General features: G+C 42.2%; 59 non-coding genes across 59 annotated transcripts; all 59 read right to left on the reverse strand.

Annotated features, from left to right (window-relative positions):
* Positions 1–36: 36 nt before the first annotated feature.
* On the reverse strand, positions 37–177 carry LOC142156020 (U4 spliceosomal RNA). Its single transcript, XR_012692098.1, has one exon. It is a non-coding gene; the product is annotated as a U4 spliceosomal RNA (small nuclear RNA).
* Positions 178–361: 184 nt separating this feature from the next.
* On the reverse strand, positions 362–502 carry LOC142156058 (U4 spliceosomal RNA). The gene has a single exon (XR_012692134.1). It is a non-coding gene; the product is annotated as a U4 spliceosomal RNA (small nuclear RNA).
* Positions 503–687: 185 nt separating this feature from the next.
* LOC142156059 (U4 spliceosomal RNA) lies at positions 688–827 on the reverse strand. Its single transcript, XR_012692135.1, has one exon. It is a non-coding gene; the product is annotated as a U4 spliceosomal RNA (small nuclear RNA).
* Positions 828–1,012: 185 nt separating this feature from the next.
* Positions 1,013–1,152, reverse strand: LOC142156060 (U4 spliceosomal RNA). Its single transcript, XR_012692136.1, has one exon. It is a non-coding gene; the product is annotated as a U4 spliceosomal RNA (small nuclear RNA).
* Positions 1,153–1,336: 184 nt separating this feature from the next.
* On the reverse strand, positions 1,337–1,476 carry LOC142156125 (U4 spliceosomal RNA). Its single transcript, XR_012692199.1, has one exon. It is a non-coding gene; the product is annotated as a U4 spliceosomal RNA (small nuclear RNA).
* Positions 1,477–1,661: 185 nt separating this feature from the next.
* On the reverse strand, positions 1,662–1,801 carry LOC142156096 (U4 spliceosomal RNA). The gene has a single exon (XR_012692171.1). It is a non-coding gene; the product is annotated as a U4 spliceosomal RNA (small nuclear RNA).
* Positions 1,802–1,986: 185 nt separating this feature from the next.
* On the reverse strand, positions 1,987–2,126 carry LOC142156071 (U4 spliceosomal RNA). The gene has a single exon (XR_012692147.1). It is a non-coding gene; the product is annotated as a U4 spliceosomal RNA (small nuclear RNA).
* Positions 2,127–2,310: 184 nt separating this feature from the next.
* On the reverse strand, positions 2,311–2,450 carry LOC142156209 (U4 spliceosomal RNA). The gene has a single exon (XR_012692279.1). It is a non-coding gene; the product is annotated as a U4 spliceosomal RNA (small nuclear RNA).
* A 185-nt stretch (positions 2,451–2,635) lies between these two features.
* On the reverse strand, positions 2,636–2,775 carry LOC142156091 (U4 spliceosomal RNA). Its single transcript, XR_012692166.1, has one exon. It is a non-coding gene; the product is annotated as a U4 spliceosomal RNA (small nuclear RNA).
* Positions 2,776–2,960: 185 nt separating this feature from the next.
* LOC142156061 (U4 spliceosomal RNA) lies at positions 2,961–3,100 on the reverse strand. The gene has a single exon (XR_012692137.1). It is a non-coding gene; the product is annotated as a U4 spliceosomal RNA (small nuclear RNA).
* A 185-nt stretch (positions 3,101–3,285) lies between these two features.
* LOC142156062 (U4 spliceosomal RNA) lies at positions 3,286–3,425 on the reverse strand. Its single transcript, XR_012692138.1, has one exon. It is a non-coding gene; the product is annotated as a U4 spliceosomal RNA (small nuclear RNA).
* A 184-nt stretch (positions 3,426–3,609) lies between these two features.
* On the reverse strand, positions 3,610–3,750 carry LOC142155747 (U4 spliceosomal RNA). Its single transcript, XR_012691838.1, has one exon. It is a non-coding gene; the product is annotated as a U4 spliceosomal RNA (small nuclear RNA).
* Positions 3,751–3,935: 185 nt separating this feature from the next.
* On the reverse strand, positions 3,936–4,075 carry LOC142156064 (U4 spliceosomal RNA). Its single transcript, XR_012692140.1, has one exon. It is a non-coding gene; the product is annotated as a U4 spliceosomal RNA (small nuclear RNA).
* A 185-nt stretch (positions 4,076–4,260) lies between these two features.
* LOC142156097 (U4 spliceosomal RNA) lies at positions 4,261–4,400 on the reverse strand. The gene has a single exon (XR_012692172.1). It is a non-coding gene; the product is annotated as a U4 spliceosomal RNA (small nuclear RNA).
* A 185-nt stretch (positions 4,401–4,585) lies between these two features.
* LOC142156107 (U4 spliceosomal RNA) lies at positions 4,586–4,725 on the reverse strand. The gene has a single exon (XR_012692182.1). It is a non-coding gene; the product is annotated as a U4 spliceosomal RNA (small nuclear RNA).
* Positions 4,726–4,910: 185 nt separating this feature from the next.
* On the reverse strand, positions 4,911–5,050 carry LOC142156065 (U4 spliceosomal RNA). The gene has a single exon (XR_012692141.1). It is a non-coding gene; the product is annotated as a U4 spliceosomal RNA (small nuclear RNA).
* A 185-nt stretch (positions 5,051–5,235) lies between these two features.
* Positions 5,236–5,375, reverse strand: LOC142156098 (U4 spliceosomal RNA). Its single transcript, XR_012692173.1, has one exon. It is a non-coding gene; the product is annotated as a U4 spliceosomal RNA (small nuclear RNA).
* A 185-nt stretch (positions 5,376–5,560) lies between these two features.
* Positions 5,561–5,700, reverse strand: LOC142155994 (U4 spliceosomal RNA). The gene has a single exon (XR_012692075.1). It is a non-coding gene; the product is annotated as a U4 spliceosomal RNA (small nuclear RNA).
* Positions 5,701–5,885: 185 nt separating this feature from the next.
* Positions 5,886–6,024, reverse strand: LOC142156203 (U4 spliceosomal RNA). Its single transcript, XR_012692273.1, has one exon. It is a non-coding gene; the product is annotated as a U4 spliceosomal RNA (small nuclear RNA).
* Positions 6,025–6,209: 185 nt separating this feature from the next.
* Positions 6,210–6,349, reverse strand: LOC142156066 (U4 spliceosomal RNA). Its single transcript, XR_012692142.1, has one exon. It is a non-coding gene; the product is annotated as a U4 spliceosomal RNA (small nuclear RNA).
* A 185-nt stretch (positions 6,350–6,534) lies between these two features.
* LOC142156111 (U4 spliceosomal RNA) lies at positions 6,535–6,674 on the reverse strand. The gene has a single exon (XR_012692186.1). It is a non-coding gene; the product is annotated as a U4 spliceosomal RNA (small nuclear RNA).
* A 186-nt stretch (positions 6,675–6,860) lies between these two features.
* Positions 6,861–6,999, reverse strand: LOC142156143 (U4 spliceosomal RNA). Its single transcript, XR_012692217.1, has one exon. It is a non-coding gene; the product is annotated as a U4 spliceosomal RNA (small nuclear RNA).
* A 185-nt stretch (positions 7,000–7,184) lies between these two features.
* LOC142156108 (U4 spliceosomal RNA) lies at positions 7,185–7,324 on the reverse strand. Its single transcript, XR_012692183.1, has one exon. It is a non-coding gene; the product is annotated as a U4 spliceosomal RNA (small nuclear RNA).
* Positions 7,325–7,509: 185 nt separating this feature from the next.
* Positions 7,510–7,649, reverse strand: LOC142156140 (U4 spliceosomal RNA). Its single transcript, XR_012692214.1, has one exon. It is a non-coding gene; the product is annotated as a U4 spliceosomal RNA (small nuclear RNA).
* A 185-nt stretch (positions 7,650–7,834) lies between these two features.
* Positions 7,835–7,974, reverse strand: LOC142156067 (U4 spliceosomal RNA). Its single transcript, XR_012692143.1, has one exon. It is a non-coding gene; the product is annotated as a U4 spliceosomal RNA (small nuclear RNA).
* A 185-nt stretch (positions 7,975–8,159) lies between these two features.
* Positions 8,160–8,299, reverse strand: LOC142156101 (U4 spliceosomal RNA). The gene has a single exon (XR_012692176.1). It is a non-coding gene; the product is annotated as a U4 spliceosomal RNA (small nuclear RNA).
* A 185-nt stretch (positions 8,300–8,484) lies between these two features.
* Positions 8,485–8,624, reverse strand: LOC142156099 (U4 spliceosomal RNA). The gene has a single exon (XR_012692174.1). It is a non-coding gene; the product is annotated as a U4 spliceosomal RNA (small nuclear RNA).
* Positions 8,625–8,808: 184 nt separating this feature from the next.
* On the reverse strand, positions 8,809–8,949 carry LOC142155748 (U4 spliceosomal RNA). Its single transcript, XR_012691839.1, has one exon. It is a non-coding gene; the product is annotated as a U4 spliceosomal RNA (small nuclear RNA).
* A 185-nt stretch (positions 8,950–9,134) lies between these two features.
* LOC142156068 (U4 spliceosomal RNA) lies at positions 9,135–9,274 on the reverse strand. Its single transcript, XR_012692144.1, has one exon. It is a non-coding gene; the product is annotated as a U4 spliceosomal RNA (small nuclear RNA).
* A 185-nt stretch (positions 9,275–9,459) lies between these two features.
* Positions 9,460–9,599, reverse strand: LOC142156100 (U4 spliceosomal RNA). Its single transcript, XR_012692175.1, has one exon. It is a non-coding gene; the product is annotated as a U4 spliceosomal RNA (small nuclear RNA).
* Positions 9,600–9,784: 185 nt separating this feature from the next.
* On the reverse strand, positions 9,785–9,924 carry LOC142156070 (U4 spliceosomal RNA). Its single transcript, XR_012692146.1, has one exon. It is a non-coding gene; the product is annotated as a U4 spliceosomal RNA (small nuclear RNA).
* A 185-nt stretch (positions 9,925–10,109) lies between these two features.
* On the reverse strand, positions 10,110–10,249 carry LOC142156102 (U4 spliceosomal RNA). The gene has a single exon (XR_012692177.1). It is a non-coding gene; the product is annotated as a U4 spliceosomal RNA (small nuclear RNA).
* Positions 10,250–10,433: 184 nt separating this feature from the next.
* LOC142155931 (U4 spliceosomal RNA) lies at positions 10,434–10,574 on the reverse strand. The gene has a single exon (XR_012692015.1). It is a non-coding gene; the product is annotated as a U4 spliceosomal RNA (small nuclear RNA).
* Positions 10,575–10,758: 184 nt separating this feature from the next.
* LOC142155810 (U4 spliceosomal RNA) lies at positions 10,759–10,899 on the reverse strand. Its single transcript, XR_012691899.1, has one exon. It is a non-coding gene; the product is annotated as a U4 spliceosomal RNA (small nuclear RNA).
* A 184-nt stretch (positions 10,900–11,083) lies between these two features.
* Positions 11,084–11,224, reverse strand: LOC142155932 (U4 spliceosomal RNA). The gene has a single exon (XR_012692016.1). It is a non-coding gene; the product is annotated as a U4 spliceosomal RNA (small nuclear RNA).
* A 184-nt stretch (positions 11,225–11,408) lies between these two features.
* On the reverse strand, positions 11,409–11,549 carry LOC142156051 (U4 spliceosomal RNA). The gene has a single exon (XR_012692128.1). It is a non-coding gene; the product is annotated as a U4 spliceosomal RNA (small nuclear RNA).
* A 184-nt stretch (positions 11,550–11,733) lies between these two features.
* On the reverse strand, positions 11,734–11,874 carry LOC142156036 (U4 spliceosomal RNA). The gene has a single exon (XR_012692114.1). It is a non-coding gene; the product is annotated as a U4 spliceosomal RNA (small nuclear RNA).
* A 184-nt stretch (positions 11,875–12,058) lies between these two features.
* Positions 12,059–12,199, reverse strand: LOC142155812 (U4 spliceosomal RNA). Its single transcript, XR_012691901.1, has one exon. It is a non-coding gene; the product is annotated as a U4 spliceosomal RNA (small nuclear RNA).
* A 184-nt stretch (positions 12,200–12,383) lies between these two features.
* Positions 12,384–12,524, reverse strand: LOC142156179 (U4 spliceosomal RNA). Its single transcript, XR_012692250.1, has one exon. It is a non-coding gene; the product is annotated as a U4 spliceosomal RNA (small nuclear RNA).
* A 184-nt stretch (positions 12,525–12,708) lies between these two features.
* On the reverse strand, positions 12,709–12,849 carry LOC142155891 (U4 spliceosomal RNA). The gene has a single exon (XR_012691976.1). It is a non-coding gene; the product is annotated as a U4 spliceosomal RNA (small nuclear RNA).
* A 184-nt stretch (positions 12,850–13,033) lies between these two features.
* Positions 13,034–13,174, reverse strand: LOC142155892 (U4 spliceosomal RNA). The gene has a single exon (XR_012691977.1). It is a non-coding gene; the product is annotated as a U4 spliceosomal RNA (small nuclear RNA).
* Positions 13,175–13,358: 184 nt separating this feature from the next.
* Positions 13,359–13,499, reverse strand: LOC142155813 (U4 spliceosomal RNA). The gene has a single exon (XR_012691902.1). It is a non-coding gene; the product is annotated as a U4 spliceosomal RNA (small nuclear RNA).
* Positions 13,500–13,683: 184 nt separating this feature from the next.
* LOC142156180 (U4 spliceosomal RNA) lies at positions 13,684–13,824 on the reverse strand. The gene has a single exon (XR_012692251.1). It is a non-coding gene; the product is annotated as a U4 spliceosomal RNA (small nuclear RNA).
* A 184-nt stretch (positions 13,825–14,008) lies between these two features.
* LOC142156028 (U4 spliceosomal RNA) lies at positions 14,009–14,149 on the reverse strand. The gene has a single exon (XR_012692106.1). It is a non-coding gene; the product is annotated as a U4 spliceosomal RNA (small nuclear RNA).
* A 184-nt stretch (positions 14,150–14,333) lies between these two features.
* LOC142155894 (U4 spliceosomal RNA) lies at positions 14,334–14,474 on the reverse strand. Its single transcript, XR_012691979.1, has one exon. It is a non-coding gene; the product is annotated as a U4 spliceosomal RNA (small nuclear RNA).
* A 184-nt stretch (positions 14,475–14,658) lies between these two features.
* Positions 14,659–14,799, reverse strand: LOC142155815 (U4 spliceosomal RNA). The gene has a single exon (XR_012691903.1). It is a non-coding gene; the product is annotated as a U4 spliceosomal RNA (small nuclear RNA).
* A 184-nt stretch (positions 14,800–14,983) lies between these two features.
* LOC142156029 (U4 spliceosomal RNA) lies at positions 14,984–15,124 on the reverse strand. Its single transcript, XR_012692107.1, has one exon. It is a non-coding gene; the product is annotated as a U4 spliceosomal RNA (small nuclear RNA).
* A 184-nt stretch (positions 15,125–15,308) lies between these two features.
* On the reverse strand, positions 15,309–15,449 carry LOC142155851 (U4 spliceosomal RNA). Its single transcript, XR_012691938.1, has one exon. It is a non-coding gene; the product is annotated as a U4 spliceosomal RNA (small nuclear RNA).
* Positions 15,450–15,633: 184 nt separating this feature from the next.
* LOC142155816 (U4 spliceosomal RNA) lies at positions 15,634–15,774 on the reverse strand. Its single transcript, XR_012691904.1, has one exon. It is a non-coding gene; the product is annotated as a U4 spliceosomal RNA (small nuclear RNA).
* A 184-nt stretch (positions 15,775–15,958) lies between these two features.
* Positions 15,959–16,099, reverse strand: LOC142155817 (U4 spliceosomal RNA). The gene has a single exon (XR_012691905.1). It is a non-coding gene; the product is annotated as a U4 spliceosomal RNA (small nuclear RNA).
* Positions 16,100–16,283: 184 nt separating this feature from the next.
* LOC142156222 (U4 spliceosomal RNA) lies at positions 16,284–16,424 on the reverse strand. The gene has a single exon (XR_012692291.1). It is a non-coding gene; the product is annotated as a U4 spliceosomal RNA (small nuclear RNA).
* Positions 16,425–16,608: 184 nt separating this feature from the next.
* On the reverse strand, positions 16,609–16,749 carry LOC142155912 (U4 spliceosomal RNA). The gene has a single exon (XR_012691997.1). It is a non-coding gene; the product is annotated as a U4 spliceosomal RNA (small nuclear RNA).
* A 184-nt stretch (positions 16,750–16,933) lies between these two features.
* LOC142155903 (U4 spliceosomal RNA) lies at positions 16,934–17,074 on the reverse strand. Its single transcript, XR_012691988.1, has one exon. It is a non-coding gene; the product is annotated as a U4 spliceosomal RNA (small nuclear RNA).
* Positions 17,075–17,258: 184 nt separating this feature from the next.
* Positions 17,259–17,399, reverse strand: LOC142155818 (U4 spliceosomal RNA). The gene has a single exon (XR_012691906.1). It is a non-coding gene; the product is annotated as a U4 spliceosomal RNA (small nuclear RNA).
* A 184-nt stretch (positions 17,400–17,583) lies between these two features.
* On the reverse strand, positions 17,584–17,724 carry LOC142156181 (U4 spliceosomal RNA). Its single transcript, XR_012692252.1, has one exon. It is a non-coding gene; the product is annotated as a U4 spliceosomal RNA (small nuclear RNA).
* A 184-nt stretch (positions 17,725–17,908) lies between these two features.
* On the reverse strand, positions 17,909–18,049 carry LOC142156200 (U4 spliceosomal RNA). The gene has a single exon (XR_012692270.1). It is a non-coding gene; the product is annotated as a U4 spliceosomal RNA (small nuclear RNA).
* Positions 18,050–18,233: 184 nt separating this feature from the next.
* Positions 18,234–18,374, reverse strand: LOC142156030 (U4 spliceosomal RNA). The gene has a single exon (XR_012692108.1). It is a non-coding gene; the product is annotated as a U4 spliceosomal RNA (small nuclear RNA).
* Positions 18,375–18,558: 184 nt separating this feature from the next.
* LOC142155852 (U4 spliceosomal RNA) lies at positions 18,559–18,699 on the reverse strand. Its single transcript, XR_012691939.1, has one exon. It is a non-coding gene; the product is annotated as a U4 spliceosomal RNA (small nuclear RNA).
* A 184-nt stretch (positions 18,700–18,883) lies between these two features.
* On the reverse strand, positions 18,884–19,024 carry LOC142155819 (U4 spliceosomal RNA). The gene has a single exon (XR_012691907.1). It is a non-coding gene; the product is annotated as a U4 spliceosomal RNA (small nuclear RNA).
* Positions 19,025–19,143: the final 119 nt, after the last annotated feature.

Consider the following 19,143-nt stretch of genomic DNA (forward strand, 5'->3'; position numbering starts at 1 on the left):
TGTGTCCAATCATTTTTCATTCACCATCACTAATAGTCTCCTAGGAGACTAACAAAATTTGCCAATGCTGACTATATTGCAAGTCATCATGGCGGGGTATTGGGAAAAGTTTTCAACTAGCAATAACCACACCTCGGTTTGACCTCATTGGTTACGGTAATACCACTGCGCAAAGTTGACTGAATTTGGATGTGGCAATCAGCACTTGCGACGTAGAGCTCTTTCCAATTGTGTAGAGACAAATCTATTCTTTGGCTTAGAGCACTGAATTGTGGGAGTTTATATGCTTATGAGTCCAGGATTTGCCAAAAGGGCTTTCTGCTGCTGTGTCCAATCATCTTTCATTCACCATAACTAACAGTCTCCTAGGAGACTAACAAAAATTGCCAATGCTGACTATATTGCAAGTCATCATGGCAGGGTATTGGGAAAAGTTTTCAACTAGCAATAACCACACCTCAGTTTGACCTCATTGGTTACGGTAATGCCACTGCGCAAAGTTGACTGAATTTGGATGTGGCAATCAGCACTTGCGACATAGAGCTCTTTCCAATTGTGGCGAGACAAATCTATTCTTTGGCTTAGAGCACTGAATTGTGGGAGTTTATATGCTTATGAGTCCAGGATTTGCCAAAAGGGCTTTCTGCTGCTGTGTCCAATCATCTTTCATTCACCATAACTAACAGTCTCCTAGGAGACTAACAAAAATTGCCAATGCTGACTATATTGCAAGTCATCATGGCGGGGTATTGGGAAAAGTTTTCAACTAGCAATAACCACACCTCGGTTTGACCTCATTGGTTACGGTAATGCCACTGCGCAAAGTTGACTGAATTTGGATGTGGCAATCAGCACTTGCGACGTAGATCTCTTTCCAATTGTGGCGAGACAAATCTATTCTTTGGCTTAGAGCACTAAATTGTGGGAGTTTATATACTTATGAGTCCAGTATTTGCCAAAAGGGCTTTCTGCTGCTGTGTCCAATCATCTTTCATTCACCATAACTAACAGTCTCCTAGGAGACTAACAAAAATTGCCAATGCTGACTATATTGCAAGTCATCATGGCGGGGTATTGGGAAAAGTTTTCAACTAGCAATAACCACACCTCGGTTTGACCTCATTGGTTACGGTAATGCCACTGCGCAAAGTTGACTGAATTCGGATGTGGCAATCAGCACTTGCGACGTAGATCTCTTTCCAATTGTGGAGAGACAAATCTATTCTTTGGCTTAGAGCACTGAATTGTGGGAGTTTATATGCTTATGAGTCCAGGATTTGCCAAAAGGGCTTCTGCTGCTGTGTCCAATCATCTTTCATTCACCATAACTAACAGTCTCCTAGGAGACTAACAAAAATTGCCAATGCTGACTATATTGCAAGTCATCATGGCAGGGTATTGGGAAAAGTTTTCAACTAGCAATAACCACACCTCGGTTTGACCTCATTGGCTACGGTAATGCCACTGCGCAAAGTTGACGGAATTTGGATGTGGCAATCAGCACTTGCGACGTAGAGCTCTTTCCAATTGTGGCGAGACAAATCTATTCTTTGGCTTAGAGCACTGAATTGTGGGAGTTTATATGCTTATGAGTCCAGTATTTGCCAAAAAGGCTTTCTGCAGCTGTGTCCAATTATCTTTCATTCACCATAACTAACAGTCTCCTAGGAGACTAACAAAAATTGCCAATGCTGACTATATTGCAAGTCATCATGGCGGGGTATTGGGAAAAGTTTTCAACTAGCAATAACCACACCTCGGTTTGACCTCATTGGTTACAGTAATGCCACTGCGCAAAGTTGACTGAATTTGGATGTGGCAATCAGCACTTGCGACGTAGAGCTCTTTCCAATTGTGTAGAGACAAATCTATTCTTTGGCTTAGAGCACTGAATTGTGGGAGTTTATATGCTTATGAGTCCAGGATTTGCCAAAAGGGCTTTCTGCTGCTGTGTCCAATCATCTTTCATTCACCATAACTAAAAGTCTCCTAGGAGACTAACAAAAATTGCCAATGCTGACTATATTGCAAGTCATCATGGCGGGATATTGGGAAAAGTTTTCAACTAGCAATAACCACACCTCGGTTTGACCTCATTGGTTACGGTAATGCCACTGCGCAAAGTTGGCTGAATTTGGATGTGGCAATCAGCACTTGCGACGTAGAGCTCTTTCCAATTGTGGCGAGACAAATCTATTCTTTGGCTTAGAGCACTAAATTGTGGGAGTTTATATGCTTATGAGTCCAGGATTTGCCAAAAGGGCTTTCTGCTGCTGTGTCCAATCATCTTTCATTCACCATAACTAACAGTCTTCTAGGAGACTAACAAAAATTGCCAATGCTGACTATATTGCAAGTCATCATGGCGGGGTATTGGGAAAAGTTTTCAACTAGCAATAACCACACCTCGGTTTGACCTCATTGGTTACAGTAATGCCACTTGCAAAGTTGACTGAATTTGGATGTGGCAATCAGCACTTGAGACGTAAGTCTCTTTCCAATTGTGGCGAGACAAATCTATTCTTTGGCTTAGAGCACTGAATTGTGGGAGTTTATATGCTTATGAGTCCAGGATTTGCCAAAAGGGCTTTCTGCTGCTGTGTCCAATCATCTTTCATTCACCATCACTAACAGTCTCCTAGGAGACTAACAAAAATTGCCAATGCTGACGATATTGCAAGTCATCATGGCGGGGTATTGGGAAAAGTTTTCAACTAGCAATAACCACACCTCGGTTTGACCTCATTGGTTACGGTAATGCCACTGCGCAAAGTTGACTGAATTTGGATGTGGCAATCAGCACTTGCGACGTAGATCTCTTTCCAATTGTGGCGAGACAAATCTATTCTTTGGCTTAGAGCACTAAATTGTGGGAGTTTATATGCTTATGAGTCCAGGATTTGCCAAAAGGGCTTTCTGCTGCTGTGTCCAATTATCTTTCATTCACCATAACTAACAGTCTCCTAGGAGACTAACAAAAATTGCCAATGCTGACTATATTGCAAGTCATCATGGCGGGGTATTGGGAAAAGTTTTCAACTAGCAATAACCACACCTCGGTTTGACCTCATTGGTTACGGTAATGCCACTGCGCAAAGTTGACTGAATTTGGATGTGGCAATCAGCACTTGCGACGTAGAGCTCTTTCCAATTGTGGCGAGACAAATCTATTCTTTGGCTTAGAGCACTGAATTGTGGGAGTTTATATGCTTATGAGTCCAGTATTTGCCAAAAGGGCTTTCTGCTGCTGTGTCCAATTATCTTTCATTCACCATAACTAACAGTCTCCTAGGAGACTAACAAAAATTGCCAATGCTGACTATATTGCAAGTCATCATGGCGGGGTATTGGGAAAAGTTTTCAACTAGCAATAACCACACCTCGGTTTGACCTCATTGGTTACGGTAATGCCACTGCGCAAAGTTGACTGAATTTAGATGTGGCAATCAGCACTTGCAACGTAGATCTCTTTTCAATTGTGGCGAGACAAATCTATTCTTTGGCTTAGAGCACTGAATTGTGGGAATTTATATGCTTATGAGTCCAGGATTTGCCAAAAGTGCTTTCTGCTGCTGTGTCCAATCATCTTTCATTCACCATAACTAACAGTCTCTTAGGAGACTAACAAAAATTGCCAATGCTGACTATATTGCAAGTCATCATGGCGGGGTATTGGGAAAAGTTTTCAACTAGCAATAACCACACCTCGGTTTGACCTCATTGGTTACGGTAATGCCACTGCGCAAAGTTGACTGAATTTGGATGTGGCAATCAGCACTTGCGACGTAGAGCTCTTTCCAATTGTGGCGAGACAAATCTATTCTTTGGCTTTGAGCACTGAATTGTGGGAGTTTATATGCTTATGAGTCCAGGATTTGCCAAAAGGGCTTTCTGCTGCTGTGTCCAATCATCTTTCATTCACCATCACTAACAGTCTCCTAGGAGACTAACAAAAATTGCCAATGCTGACTATATTGCAAGTCATCATGGCGGGGTATTGGGAAAAGTTTTCAACTAGCAATAACCACACCTCGGTTTGACCTCATTGGTTACGGTAATGCCACTGCGCAAAGTTGACTGAATTTAGATGTGGCAATCAGCACTTGCGACGTAGATCTCTTTTCAATTGTGGCGAGACAAATCTATTCTTTGGCTTAGAGCACTGAATTGTGGGAATTTATATGCTTATGAGTCCAGGATTTGCCAAAAGTGCTTTCTGCTGCTGTGTCCAATCATCTTTCATTCACCATAACTAACAGACTCCTAGGAGACTAACAAAAATTGCCAATGCTGACTATATTGCAAGTCATCATGGCGGGGTATTGGGAAAAGTTTTCAACTAGCAATAACCACACCTCGGTTTGACCTCATTGGTTACAGTAATGCCACTGCGCAAAGTTGACTGAATTTGGATGTGGCAATCAGCACTTGCGACGTAGAGCTCTTTCCAATTGTGGCGAGACAAATCTATTCTTTGGCTTAGAGCACTGAATTGTGGGAGTTTATATGCTTATGAGTCCAGGATTTGCCAAAAGGGCTTTCTGCTGCTGTGTCCAATCATCTTTCATTCACCATCACTAACAGTCTCCTAGGAGACTAACAAAAATTGCCAATGCTGACTATATTGCAAGTCATCATGGCGGGGTATTGGGAAAAGTTTTCAACTAGCAATAACCACACCTCAGTTTGACCTCATTGGTTACGGTAATGCCACTGCGCAAAGTTGCCTGAATTTAGATGTGGCAATCAGCACTTGCGACGTAGATCTCTTTTCAATTGTGGCGAGACAAATCTATTCTTTGGCTTAGAGCACTGAATTGTGGGAATTTATATGCTTATGAGTCCAGGATTTGCCAAAAGGGCTTTCTGCTGCTGTGTCCAATCATCTTTCATTCACCATCACTAACAGTCTCCTAGGAGACTAACAAAAATTGCCAATGCTGACTATATTGCAAGTCATCATGGCGGGGTATTGGGAAAAGTTTTCAACTAGCAATAACCACACCTCGGTTTGACCTCATTGGTTACGGTAATGCCACTGCGCAAAGTTGACTGAATTTAGATGTGGCAATCAGCACTTGCGACGTAGATCTCTTTTCAATTGTGGCGAGACAAATCTATTCTTTGGCTTAGAGCACTGAATTGTGGGAATTTATATGCTTATGAGTCCAGGATTTGCCAAAAGTGCTTTCTGCTGCTGTGTCCAATCATCTTTCATTCACCATAACTAACAGTCTCCTAGGAGACTAACAAAAATTGCCAATGCTGACTATATTGCAAGTCATCATGGCGGGGTATTGGGAAAAGTTTTCAACTAGCAATAACCACACCTCGGTTTGACCTCATTGGTTACAGTAATGCCACTGCGCAAAGTTGACTGAATTTGGATGTGGCAATCAGCACTTGCGACGTAGAGCTCTTTCCAATTGTGGCGAGACAAATCTATTCTTTGGCTTAGAGCACTGAATTGTGGGAGTTTATATGCTTATGAGTCCAGGATTTGCCAAAAGGGCTTTCTGCTGCTGTGTCCAATCATCTTTCATTCACCATCACTAACAGTCTCCTAGGAGACTAACAAAAATTGCCAATGCTGACTATATTGCAAGTCATCATGGCGGGGTATTGGGAAAAGTTTTCAACTAGCAATAACCACACCTCGGTTTAACCTCATTGGTTACGGTAATGCCACTGCGCAAAGTTGACTGAATTTGGATGTGGCAATCAGCACTTGCGACGTAGAGCTCTTTCCAATTGTGGCGAGACAAATCTATTCTTTGGCTTAGAGCACTGAATTGTGGGAGTTTATATGCTTATGAGTCCAGGATTTGCCAAAAGGGCTTTCTGCTGCTGTGTCCAATCATCTTTCATTCACCATCACTAACAGTCTCCTAGGAGACTAACAAAAATTGCCAATGCTGACTATATTGCAAGTCATCATGGCGGGGTATTGGGAAAAGTTTTCAACTAGCAATAACCACACCTCGGTTTGACCTCATTGGTTACGGTAATGCCACTTGCAAAGTTGACTGAATTTGGATGTGGCAATCAGCACTTGAGACGTAAGTCTCTTTCCAATTGTGGCGAGACAAATCTATTCTTTGGCTTAGAGCACTAAATTGTGGGAGTTTATATACTTATGAGTCCAATATTTGCCAAAAGGGCTTTCTGCTGCTGTGTCCAATCATCTTTCATTCACCATAACTAACAGTCTCCTAGGAGACTAACAAAAATTGCCAATGCTGACTATATTGCAAGTCATCATGGCGGGGTATTGGGAAAAGTTTTCAACTAGCAATAACCACACCTCGGTTTGACCTCATTGGTTACGGTAATGCCACTGCGCAAAGTTGACTGAATTTGGATGTGGCAATCAGCACTTGCGACGTAGATCTCTTTCCAATTGTGGAGAGACAAATCTATTCTTTGGCTTAGAGCACTGAATTGTGGGAGTTTATATGCTTATGAGTCCAGGATTTGCCAAAAGGGCTTTCTGCTGCTGTGTCCAATTATCTTTCATTCACCATAACTAACAGTCTCCTAGGAGACTAACAAAAATTGCCAATGCTGACTATATTGCAAGTCATCATGGCGGGGTATTGGGAAAACTTTTCAACTAGCAATAACCACACCTCGGTTTGACCTCATTGGTTACGGTAATGCCACTGCGCAAAGTTGACTGAATTTGGATGTGGCAATCAGCACTTGCGACGTAGAGCTCTTTCCAATTGTGGCGAGACAAATCTATTCTTTGGCTTAGAGCACTGAATTGTGGGAGTTTATATGCTTATGAGTCCAGTATTTGCCAAAAGGGCTTTCTGCTGCTGTGTCCAATTATCTTTCATTCACCATAACTAACAGTCTCCTAGTAGACTAACAAAAATTGCCAATGCTGACTATATTGCAAGTCATCATGGCGGGGTATTGGGAAAACTTTTCAACTAGCAATAACCACACCTCGGTTTGACCTCATTGGTTACGGTAATGCCACTGCGCAAAGTTGACTGAATTTGGATGTGGCAATCAGCACTTGCGACGTAGAGCTCTTTCCAATTGTGGCGAGACAAATCTATTCTTTGGCTTAGAGCACTGAATTGTGGGAGTTTATATGCTTATGAGTCCAGGATTTGCCAAAAGGGCTTTCTGCTGCTGTGTCCAATCATCTTTCATTCACCATCACTAACAGTCTCCTAGGAGACTAACAAAAATTGCCAATGCTGACTATATTGCAAGTCATCATGGCGGGGTATTGGGAAAAGTTTTCAACTAGCAATAACCACACCTCGGTTTGACCTCATTGGTTACGGTAATGTCACTGCGCAAAGTTGACTGAATTTAGATGTGGCAATCAGCACTTGCGACGTAGATCTCTTTTCAATTGTGGCGAGACAAATCTATTCTTTGGCTTAGAGCACTGAATTGTGGGAATTTATATGCTTATGAGTCCAGGATTTGCCAAAAGTGCTTTCTGCTGCTGTGTCCAATCATCTTTCATTCACCATAACTAACAGTCTCCTAGGAGACTAACAAAAATTGCCAATGCTGACTATATTGCAAGTCATCATAGCGGGGTATTGGGAAAAGTTTTCAACTAGCAATAACCACACCTCGGTTTGACCTCATTGGTTACAGTAATGCCACTGCGCAAAGTTGACTGAATTTGGATGTGGCAATCAGCACTTGCGACGTAGAGCTCTTTCCAATTGTGGCGAGACAAATCTATTCTTTGGCTTAGAGCACTGAATTGTGGGAGTTTATATGCTTATGAGTCCAGGATTTGCCAAAAGGGCTTTCTGCTGCTGTGTCCAATCATCTTTCATTCACCATCACTAACAGTCTCCTAGGAGACTAACAAAAATTGCCAATGCTGACTATATTGCAAGTCATCATGGCGGGGTATTGGGAAAAGTTTTCAACTAGCAATAACCACACCTCGGTTTGACCTCATTGGTTACGGTAATGCCACTGCGCAAAGTTGCCTGAATTTAGATGTGGCAATCAGCACTTGCGACGTAGATCTCTTTTCAATTGTGGCGAGACAAATCTATTCTTTGGCTTAGAGCACTGAATTGTGGGAATTTATATGCTTATGAGTCCAGGATTTGCCAAAAGGGCTTTCTGCTGCTGTGTCCAATCATCTTTCATTCACCATCACTAACAGTCTCCTAGGAGACTAACAAAAATTGCCAATGCTGACTATATTGCAAGTCATCATGGCAGGGTATTGGGAAAAGTTTTCAACTAGCAATAACCACACCTCGGTTTGACCTCATTGGTTACGGTAATGCCACTGCGCAAAGTTGACTGAATTTAGATGTGGCAATCAGCACTTGCGACGTAGATCTCTTTTCAATTGTGGCGAGACAAATCTATTCTTTGGCTTAGAGCACTGAATTGTGGGAATTTATATGCTTATGAGTCCAGGATTTGCCAAAAGTGCTTTCTGCTGCTGTGTCCAATCATCTTTCATTCACCATAACTAACAGTCTCCTAGGAGACTAACAAAAATTGCCAATGCTGACTATATTGCAAGTCATCATGGCGGGGTATTGGGAAAAGTTTTCAACTAGCAATAACCACACCTCGGTTTGACCTCATTGGTTACAGTAATGCCACTGCGCAAAGTTGACTGAATTTGGATGTGGCAATCAGCACTTGCGACGTAGAGCTCTTTCCAATTGTGGCGAGACAAATCTATTCTTTGGCTTAGAGCACTGAATTGTGGGAATTTATATGCTTATGAGTCCAGGATTTGCCAAAAGTGCTTTCTGCTGCTGTGTCCAATCATCTTTCATTCACCATAACTAACAGTCTCTTAGGAGACTAACAAAAATTGCCAATGCTGACTATATTGCAAGTCATCATGGCGGGGTATTGGGAAAAGTTTTCAACTAGCAATAACCACACCTCGGTTTGACCTCATTGGTTACGGTAATGCCACTGCGCAAAGTTGACTGAATTTGGATGTGGCAATCAGCACTTGCGACGTAGAGCTCTTTCCAATTGTGGCGAGACAAATCTATTCTTTGGCTTAGAGCACTGAATTGTGGGAGTTTATATGCTTATGAGTCCAGGATTTGCCAAAAGGGCTTTCTGCTGCTGTGTCCAATCATCTTTCATTCACCATCACTAACAGTCTCCTAGGAGACTAACAAAAATTGCCAATGCTGACTATATTGCAAGTCATCATGGCGGGGTATTGGGAAAAGTTTTCAACTAGCAATAACCACACCTCGGTTTGACCTCATTGGTTACGGTAATGCCACTGCGCAAAGTTGACTGAATTTAGATGTGGCAATCAGCACTTGCGACGTAGATCTCTTTTCAATTGTGGCGAGACAAATCTATTCTTTGGCTTAGAGCACTGAATTGTGGGAATTTATATGCTTATGAGTCCAGGATTTGCCAAAAGTGCTTTCTGCTGCTGTGTCCAATCATCTTTCATTCACCATAACTAACAGTCTCCTAGGAGACTAACAAAAATTGCCAATGCTGACTATATTGCAAGTCATCATGGCGGGGTATTGGGAAAAGTTTTCAACTAGCAATAACCACACCTCGGTTTGACCTCATTGGTTACAGTAATGCCACTGCGCAAAGTTGACTGAATTTGGATGTGGCAATCAGCACTTGCGACGTAGAGCTCTTTCCAATTGTGGCGAGACAAATCTATTCTTTGGCTTAGAGCACTGAATTGTGGGAGTTTATATGCTTATGAGTCCAGGATTTGCCAAAAGGGCTTTCTGCTGCTGTGTCCAATCATCTTTCATTCACCATCACTAACAGTCTCCTAGGAGACTAACAAAAATTGCCAATGCTGACTATATTGCAAGTCATCATGGCGGGGTATTGGGAAAAGTTTTCAACTAGCAATAACCACACCTCGGTTTGACCTCATTGGTTACGGTAATGCCACTGCGCAAAGTTGCCTGAATTTAGATGTGGCAATCAGCACTTGCGACGTAGATCTCTTTTCAATTGTGGCGAGACAAATCTATTCTTTGGCTTAGAGCACTGAATTGTGGGAATTTATATGCTTATGAGTCCAGGATTTGCCAAAAGGGCTTTCTGCTGCTGTGTCCAATCATCTTTCATTCACCATCACTAACAGTCTCCTAGGAGACTAACAAAAATTGCCAATGCTGACTATATTGCAAGTCATCATGGCAGGGTATTGGGAAAAGTTTTCAACTAGCAATAACCACACCTCGGTTTGACCTCATTGGTTACGGTAATGCCACTGCGCAAAGTTGACTGAATTTAGATGTGGCAATCAGCACTTGCGACGTAGATCTCTTTTCAATTGTGGCGAGACAAATCTATTCTTTGGCTTAGAGCACTGAATTGTGGGAATTTATATGCTTATGAGTCCAGGATTTGCCAAAAGTGCTTTCTGCTGCTGTGTCCAATCATCTTTCATTCACCATAACTAACAGTCTCCTAGGAGACTAACAAAAATTGCCAATGCTGACTATATTGCAAGTCATCATGGCGGGGTATTGGGAAAAGTTTTCAACTAGCAATAACCACACCTCGGTTTGACCTCATTGGTTACAGTAATGCCACTGCGCAAAGTTGACTGAATTTGGATGTGGCAATCAGCACTTGCGACGTAGAGCTCTTTCCAATTGTGGCGAGACAAATCTATTCTTTGGCTTAGAGCACTGAATTGTGGGAGTTTATATGCTTATGAGTCCAGGATTTGCCAAAAGGGCTTTCTGCTGCTGTGTCCAATCATCTTTCATTCACCATCACTAACAGTCTCCTAGGAGACTAACAAAAATTGCCAATGCTGACTATATTGCAAGTCATCATGGCGGGGTATTGGGAAAAGTTTTCAACTAGCAATAACCACACCTCGGTTTGACCTCATTGGTTACGGTAATGCCACTGCGCAAAGTTGACTGAATTTAGATGTGGCAATCAGCACTTGCGACGTAGATCTCTTTTCAATTGTGGCGAGACAAATCTATTCTTTGGCTTAGAGCACTGAATTGTGGGAATTTATATGCTTATGAGTCCAGGATTTGCCAAAAGTGCTTTCTGCTGCTGTGTCCAATCATCTTTCATTCACCATAACTAACAGTCTCCTAGGAGACTAACAAAAATTGCCAATGCTGACTATATTGCAAGTCATCATGGCGGGGTATTGGGAAAAGTTTTCAACTAGCAATAACCACACCTCGGTTTGACCTCATTGGTTACAGTAATGCCACTGCGCAAAGTTGACTGAATTTGGATGTGGCAATCAGCACTTGCGACGTAGAGCTCTTTCCAATTGTGGCGAGACAAATCTATTCTTTGGCTTAGAGCACTGAATTGTGGGAGTTTATATGCTTATGAGTCCAGGATTTGCCAAAAGGGCTTTCTGCTGCTGTGTCCAATCATCTTTCATTCACCATCACTAACAGTCTCCTAGGAGACTAACAAAAATTGCCAATGCTGACTATATTGCAAGTCATCATGGCGGGGTATTGGGAAAAGTTTTCAACTAGAAATAACCACACCTCGGTTTGACCTCATTGGTTACGGTAATGCCACTGCGCAAAGTTGCCTGAATTCAGATGTGGCAATCAGCACTTGCGACGTAGATCTCTTTTCAATTGTGGCGAGACAAATCTATTCTTTGGCTTAGAGCACTGAATTGTGGGAATTTATATGCTTATGAGTCCAGGATTTGCCAAAAGTGCTTTCTGCTGCTGTGTCCAATCATCTTTCATTCACCATAACTAACAGTCTCTTAGGAGACTAACAAAAATTGCCAATGCTGACTATATTGCAAGTCATCATGGCGGGGTATTGGGAAAAGTTTTCAACTAGCAATAACCACACCTCAGTTTGACCTCATTGGTTACAGTAATGCCACTGCGCAAAGTTGACTGAATTTGGATGTGGCAATCAGCACTTGCGACGTAGATCTCTTTTCAATTGTGGCGAGACAAATCTATTCTTTGGCTTAGAGCACTGAATTGTGGGAGTTTATATGCTTATGAGTCCTGGATTTGCCAAAAGGGCTTTCTGCTGCTGTGTCCAATCATCTTTCATTCACCATAACTAACAGTCTCCTAGGAGACTAACAAAAATTGCCAATGCTGACTATATTGCAAGTCATCATGGCGGGGTATTGGGAAAAGTTTTCAACTAGCAATAACCACACCTCGGTTTGACCTCATTGGTTACGGTAATGCCACTGCGCAAAGTTGACTGAATTTGGATGTGGCAATCAGCACTTGCGACGTAGATCTCTTTCCAATTGTGGCGAGACAAATCTATTCTTTGGCTTAGAGCACTGAATTGTGGGAGTTTATATACTTATGAGTCCAGTATTTGCCAAAAGGGCTTTCTGCTGCTGTGTCCAATCATCTTTCATTCACCATAACTAACAGTCTCCTAGGAGACTAACAAAAATTGCCAATGCTGACTATATTGCAAGTCATCATGGCGGGGTATTGGGAAAAGTTTTCATCTAGCAATAACCACACTTTGGTTTGACCTCATTGGTTACGGTAATGCCACTGCGCAAAGTTGACTGAATTTGGATGTGGCAATCAGCACTTGCGACGTAGATCTCTTTCCAATTGTGGCCAGACAAATCTATTCTTTGGTTTAGAGCACTGAATTGTGGGAGTTTATATGCTTATGAGTCCAGGATTTGCCAAAAGGGCTTTCTGCTGCTGTGTCCAATCATCTTTCATTCACCATAACTAACAGTCTCCTAGGAGACTAACAAAAATTGCCAATGCTGACTATATTGCAAGTCATCATGGCGGGGTATTGGGAAAAGTTTTCAACTAGCAATAACCACACCTCGGTTTCACCTCATTGGTTACGGTAATGCCACTGCGCAAAGTTGACTGAATTTGAATGTGGCAATCAGCACTTGCAACGTAGATCTCTTTTCAATTGTGGCGAGACAAATCTATTCTTTGGCTTAGAGCACTGAATTGTGGGAATTTATATGCTTATGAGTCCAGGATTTGCCAAAAGTGCTTTCTGCTGCTGTGTCCAATCATCTTTCATTCACCATAACTAACAGTCTCCTAGGAGACTAACAAAAATTGCCAATGCTGACTATATTGCAAGTCATCATGGCGGGGTATTGGGAAAAGTTTTCAACTAGCAATAACCACACCTCGGTTTCACCTCATTGGTTACGGTAATGCCACTGCGCAAAGTTGACTGAATTTGGATGTGGCAATCAGCACTTGCGACGTAGAGCTCTTTCCAATTGTGGCGAGACAAATCTATTCTTTGGCTTAGAGCACTGAATTGTGGGAGTTTATATGCTTATGAGTCCAGGATTTGCCAAAAGGGCTTTCTGCTGCTGTGTCCAATCATCTTTCATTCACCATAACTAACAGTCTCCTAGGAGACTAACAAAAATTGCCAATGCTGACTATATTGCAAGTCATCATGGCGGGGTATTGGGAAAAGTTTTCAACTAGCAATAACCACACCTCGGTTTGACCTCATTGGTTACGGTAATGCCACTGCGCAAAGTTGACTGAATTTGGATGTGGCAATCAGCACTTGCGACGTAGATCTCTTTCCAATTGTGGCGAGACAAATCTATTCTTTGGCTTAGAGCACTGAATTGTGGGAGTTTATATACTTATGAGTCCAGTATTTGCCAAAAGGGCTTTCTGCTGCTGTGTCCAATCATCTTTCATTCACCATAACTAACAGTCTCCTAGGAGACTAACAAAAATTGCCAATGCTGACTATATTGCAAGTCATCATGGCGGGGTATTGGGAAAAGTTTTCATCTAGCAATAACCACACTTTGGTTTGACCTCATTGGTTACGGTAATGCCACTGCGCAAAGTTGACTGAATTTGGATGTGGCAATCAGCACTTGCGACGTAGATCTCTTTCCAATTGTGGCGAGACAAATCTATTCTTTGGCTTAGAGCACTGAATTGTGGGAGTTTATATGCTTATGAGTCCAGGATTTGCCAAAAGGGCTTTCTGCTGCTGTGTCCAATCATCTTTCATTCACCATAACTAACAGTCTCCTAGGAGACTAACAAAAATTGCCAATGCTGACTATATTGCAAGTCATCATGGCGGGGTATTGGGAAAAGTTTTCAACTAGCAATACCCACACCTCGGTTTGACCTCATTGGTTACGGTAATGCCACTGCGCAAAGTTGACTGAATTTGGATGTGGCAATCAGCACTTGCGACGTAGAGCTCTTTCCAATTGTGTAGAGACAAATCTATTCTTTGGCTTAGAGCACTGAATTGTGGGAGTTTATATGCTTATGAGTCCAGGATTTGCCAAAAGTGCTTTCTGCTGCTGTGTCCAATCATCTTTCATTCACCATAACTAACAGTCTCCTAGGAGACTAACAAAAATTGCCAATGCTGACTATATTGCAAGTCATCATGGCGGGGTATTGGGAAAAGTTTTCAACTAGCAATAACCACACCTCGGTTTCACCTCATTGGTTACGGTAATGCCACTGCGCAAAGTTGACTGAATTTGGATGTGGCAATCAGCACTTGCGACGTAGAGCTCTTTCCAATTGTGGCGAGACAAATCTATTCTTTGGCTTAGAGCACTGAATTGTGGGAGTTTATATGCTTATGAGTCCAGGATTTGCCAAAAGGGCTTTCTGCTGCTGTGTCCAATCATCTTTCATTCACCATAACTAACAGTCTCCTAGGAGACTAACAAAAATTGCCAATGCTGACTATATTGCAAGTCATCATGGCGGGGTATTGGGAAAAGTTTTCAACTAGCAATAACCACACCTCGGTTTGACCTCATTGGTTACGGTAATGCCACTGCGCAAAGTTGACTGAATTTGGATGTGGCAATCAGCACTTGCGACGTAGATCTCTTTCCAATTGTGGCGAGACAAATCTATTCTTTGGCTTAGAGCACTGAATTGTGGGAGTTTATATACTTATGAGTCCAGGATTTGCCAAAAGGGCTTTCTGCTGCTGTGTCCAATCATCTTTCATTCACCATAACTAACAGTCTCCTAGGAGACTAACAAAAATTGCCAATGCTGACTATATTGCAAGTCATCATGGCGGGGTATTGGGAAAAGTTTTCAACTAGCAATACCCACACCTCGGTTTGACCTCATTGGTTACGGTAATGCCACTGCGCAAAGTTGACTGAATTTGGATGTGGCAATCAGCACTTGCGACGTAGAGCTCTTTCCAATTGTGTAGAGACAAATCTATTCTTTGGCTTAGAGCACTGAATTGTGGGAGTTTATATGCTTATGAGTCCAGGATTTGCCAAAAGGGCTTTCTGCTGCTGTGTCCAATCATCTTTCATTCACCATAACTAAAAGTCTCCTAGGAGACTAACAAAAATTGCCAATGCTGACTATATTGCAAGTCATCATGGCGGGATATTGGGAAAAGTTTTCAACTAGCAATAACCACACCTCGGTTTGACCTCATTGGTTACGGTAATGCCACTGCGCAAAGTTGGCTGAATTTGGATGTGGCAATCAGCACTTGCGACGTAGAGCTCTTTCCAATTGTGGCGAGACAAATCTATTCTTTGGCTTAGAGCACTAAATTGTGGGAGTTTATATGCTTATGAGTCCAGGATTTGCCAAAAGGGCTTTCTGCTGCTGTGTCCAATCATCTTTCATTCACCATAACTAACAGTCTCCTAGGAGACTAACAAAAATTGCCAATGCTGACTATATTGCAAGTCATCATGGCGGGGTATTGGGAAAAGTTTTCAACTAGCAATAACCACACCTCGGTTTGACCTCATTGGTTACGGTAATGCCACTGCGCAAAGTTGAATGAATTTAGATGTGGCAATCAGCACTTGCGACGTAGATCTCTTTTCAATTGTGGCAAGACAAATCTATTCTTTGGCTTAGAGCACTGAATTGTGGGAATTTATATGCTTATGAGTCCAGGATTTGCCAAAAGTGCTTTCTGCTGCTGTGTCCAATCATCTTTCATTCACCATAACTAACAGTCTCCTAGGAGACTAACAAAAATTGCCAATGCTGACTATATTGCAAGTCATCATGGCGGGGTATTGGGAAAAGTTTTCAACTAGCAATAACCACACCTCGGTTTGACCTCATTGGTTACGGTAATGCCACTGCGCAAAGTTGACTGAATTTGGATGTGGCAATCAGCACTTGCGACGTAGATCTCTTTCCAATTGTGGCGAGACAAATCTATTCTTTGGCTTAGAGCACTGAATTGTGGGAGTTTATATACTTATGAGTCCAGTATTTGCCAAAAGGGCTTTCTGCTGCTGTGTCCAATCATCTTTCATTCACCATAACTAACAGTCTCCTAGGAGACTAACAAAAATTGCCAATGCTGACTATATTGCAAGCCATCATGGCGGGGTATTGGGAAAAGTTTTCATCTAGCAATAACCACACTTTGGTTTGACCTCATTGATTACGGTAATGCCACTGCGCAAAGTTGACTGAATTTGGATGTGGCAATCAGCACTTGCGACGTAGATCTCTTTCCAATTGTGGCCAGACAAATCTATTCTTTGGTTTAGAGCACTGAATTGTGGGAGTTTATATGCTTATGAGTCCAGGATTTGCCAAAAGGGCTTTCTGCTGCTGTGTCCAATCATCTTTCATTCACCATAACTAACAGTCTCCTAGGAGACTAACAAAAATTGCCAATGCTGACTATATTGCAAGTCATCATGGCGGGGTATTGGGAAAAGTTTTCAACTAGCAATAACCACACCTCGGTTTCACCTCATTGGTTACGGTAATTCCACTGCGCAAAGTTGACTGAATTTGAATGTGGCAATCAGCACTTGCAACGTAGATCTCTTTTCAATTGTGGCGAGACAAATCTATTCTTTGGCTTAGAGCACTGAATTGTGGGAATTTATATGCTTATGAGTCCAGGATTTGCCAAAAGTGCTTTCTGCTGCTGTGTCCAATCATCTTTCATTCACCATAACTAACAGTCTCCTAGGAGACTAACAAAAATTGCCAATGCTGACTATATTGCAAGTCATCATGGCGGGGTATTGGGAAAAGTTTTCAACTAGCAATAACCACACCTCGGTTTCACCTCATTGGTTACGGTAATGCCACTGCACAAAGTTGACTGAATTTGGATGTGGCAATCAGCACTTGCGACGTAGAGCTCTTTCCAATTGTGGCGAGACAAATCTATTCTTTGGCTTAGAGCACTGAATTGTGGGAGTTTATATGCTTATGAGTCCAGGATTTGCCAAAAGGGCTTTCTGCTGCTATGTCCAATCATCTTTCATTCACCATAACTAACAGTCTCCTAGGAGACTAACAAAAATTGCCAATGCTGACTATATTGCAAGTCATCATGGCGGGGTATTGGGAAAAGTTTTCAACTAGCAATAACCACACCTCGGTTTGACCTCATTGGTTACGGTAATGCCACTGCGCAAAGTTGACTGAATTTGGATGTGGCAATCAGCACTTGCGACGTAGATCTCTTTCCAATTGTGGCGAGACAAATCTATTCTTTGGCTTAGAGCACTGAATTGTGGGAGTTTATATACTTATGAGTCCAGTATTTGCCAAAAGGGCTTTCTGCTGCTGTGTCCAATCATCTTTCATTCACCATAACTAACAGTCTCCTAGGAGACTAACAAAAATTGCCAATGCTGACTATATTGCAAGTCATCATGGCGGGGTATTGGGAAAAGTTTTCATCTAGCAATAACCACACTTTGGTTTGACCTCATTGGTTACGGTAATGCCACTGCGCAAAGTTGACTGAATTTGGATGTGGCAATCAGCACTTGCGACGTAGATCTCTTTCCAATTGTGGCGAGACAAATCTATTCTTTGGCTTAGAGCACTGAATTGTGGGAGTTTATATGCTTATGAGTCCAGGATTTGCCAAAAGGGCTTTCTGCTGCTGTGTCCAATCATCTTTCATTCACCATAACTAACAGTCTCCTAGGAGACTAACAAAAATTGCCAATGCTGACTATATTGCAAGTCATCATGGCAGGGTATTGGGAAAAGTTTTCATCTAGCAATAACCACACTTTGGTTTGACCTCATTGGTTACGGTAATGCCACTGCGCAAAGTTGACTGAATTTGGATGTGGCAATCAGCACTTGCGACGTAGATCTCTTTCCAATTGTGGCGAGACAAATCTATTCTTTGGCTTAGAGCACTGAATTGTGGGAGTTTATATGCTTATGAGTCCAGGATTTGCCAAAAGGGCTTTCTGCTGCTGTGTCCAATCATCTTTCATTCACCATAACTAACAGTCTCCTAGGAGACTAACAAAAATTGCCAATGCTGACTATATTGCAAGTCATCATGGCGGGGTATTGGGAAAAGTTTTCAACTAGCAATACCCACACCTCGGTTTGACCTCATTGGTTACGGTAATGCCACTGCGCAAAGTTGACTGAATTTGGATGTGGCAATCAGCACTTGCGACGTAGAGCTCTTTCCAATTGTGTAGAGACAAATCTATTCTTTGGCTTAGAGCACTGAATTGTGGGAGTTTATATGCTTATGAGTCCAGGATTTGCCAAAAGGGCTTTCTGCTGCTGTGTCCAATCATCTTTCATTCACCATAACTAAAAGTCTCCTAGGAGACTAACAAAAATTGCCAATGCTGACTATATTGCAAGTCATCATGGCGGGATATTGGGAAAAGTTTTCAACTAGCAATAACCACACCTCGGTTTGACCTCATTGGTTACGGTAATGCCACTGCGCAAAGTTGGCTGAATTTGGATGTGGCAATCAGCACTTGCGACGTAGAGCTCTTTCCAATTGTGGCGAGACAAATCTATTCTTTGGCTTAGAGCACTAAATTGTGGGAGTTTATATGCTTATGAGTCCAGGATTTGCCAAAAGGGCTTTCTGCTGCTGTGTCCAATCATCTTTCATTCACCATAACTAACAGTCTCCTAGGAGACTAACAAAAATTGCCAATGCTGACTATATTGCAAGTCATCATGGCGGGGTATTGGGAAAAGTTTTCAACTAGCAATAACCACACCTCGGTTTGACCTCATTGGTTACGGTAATGCCACTGCGCAAAGTTGAATAATTTTAGATGTGGCAATCAGCACTTGCGACGTAGATCTCTTTTCAATTGTGGCGAGACAAATCTATTCTTTGGCTTAGAGCACTGAATTGTGGGAATTTATATGCTTATGAGTC

Source organism: Mixophyes fleayi, chromosome 4 (genome assembly GCF_038048845.1).
Source record: "Mixophyes fleayi isolate aMixFle1 chromosome 4, aMixFle1.hap1, whole genome shotgun sequence".
NCBI lineage: Eukaryota > Metazoa > Chordata > Amphibia > Anura > Limnodynastidae > Mixophyes > Mixophyes fleayi.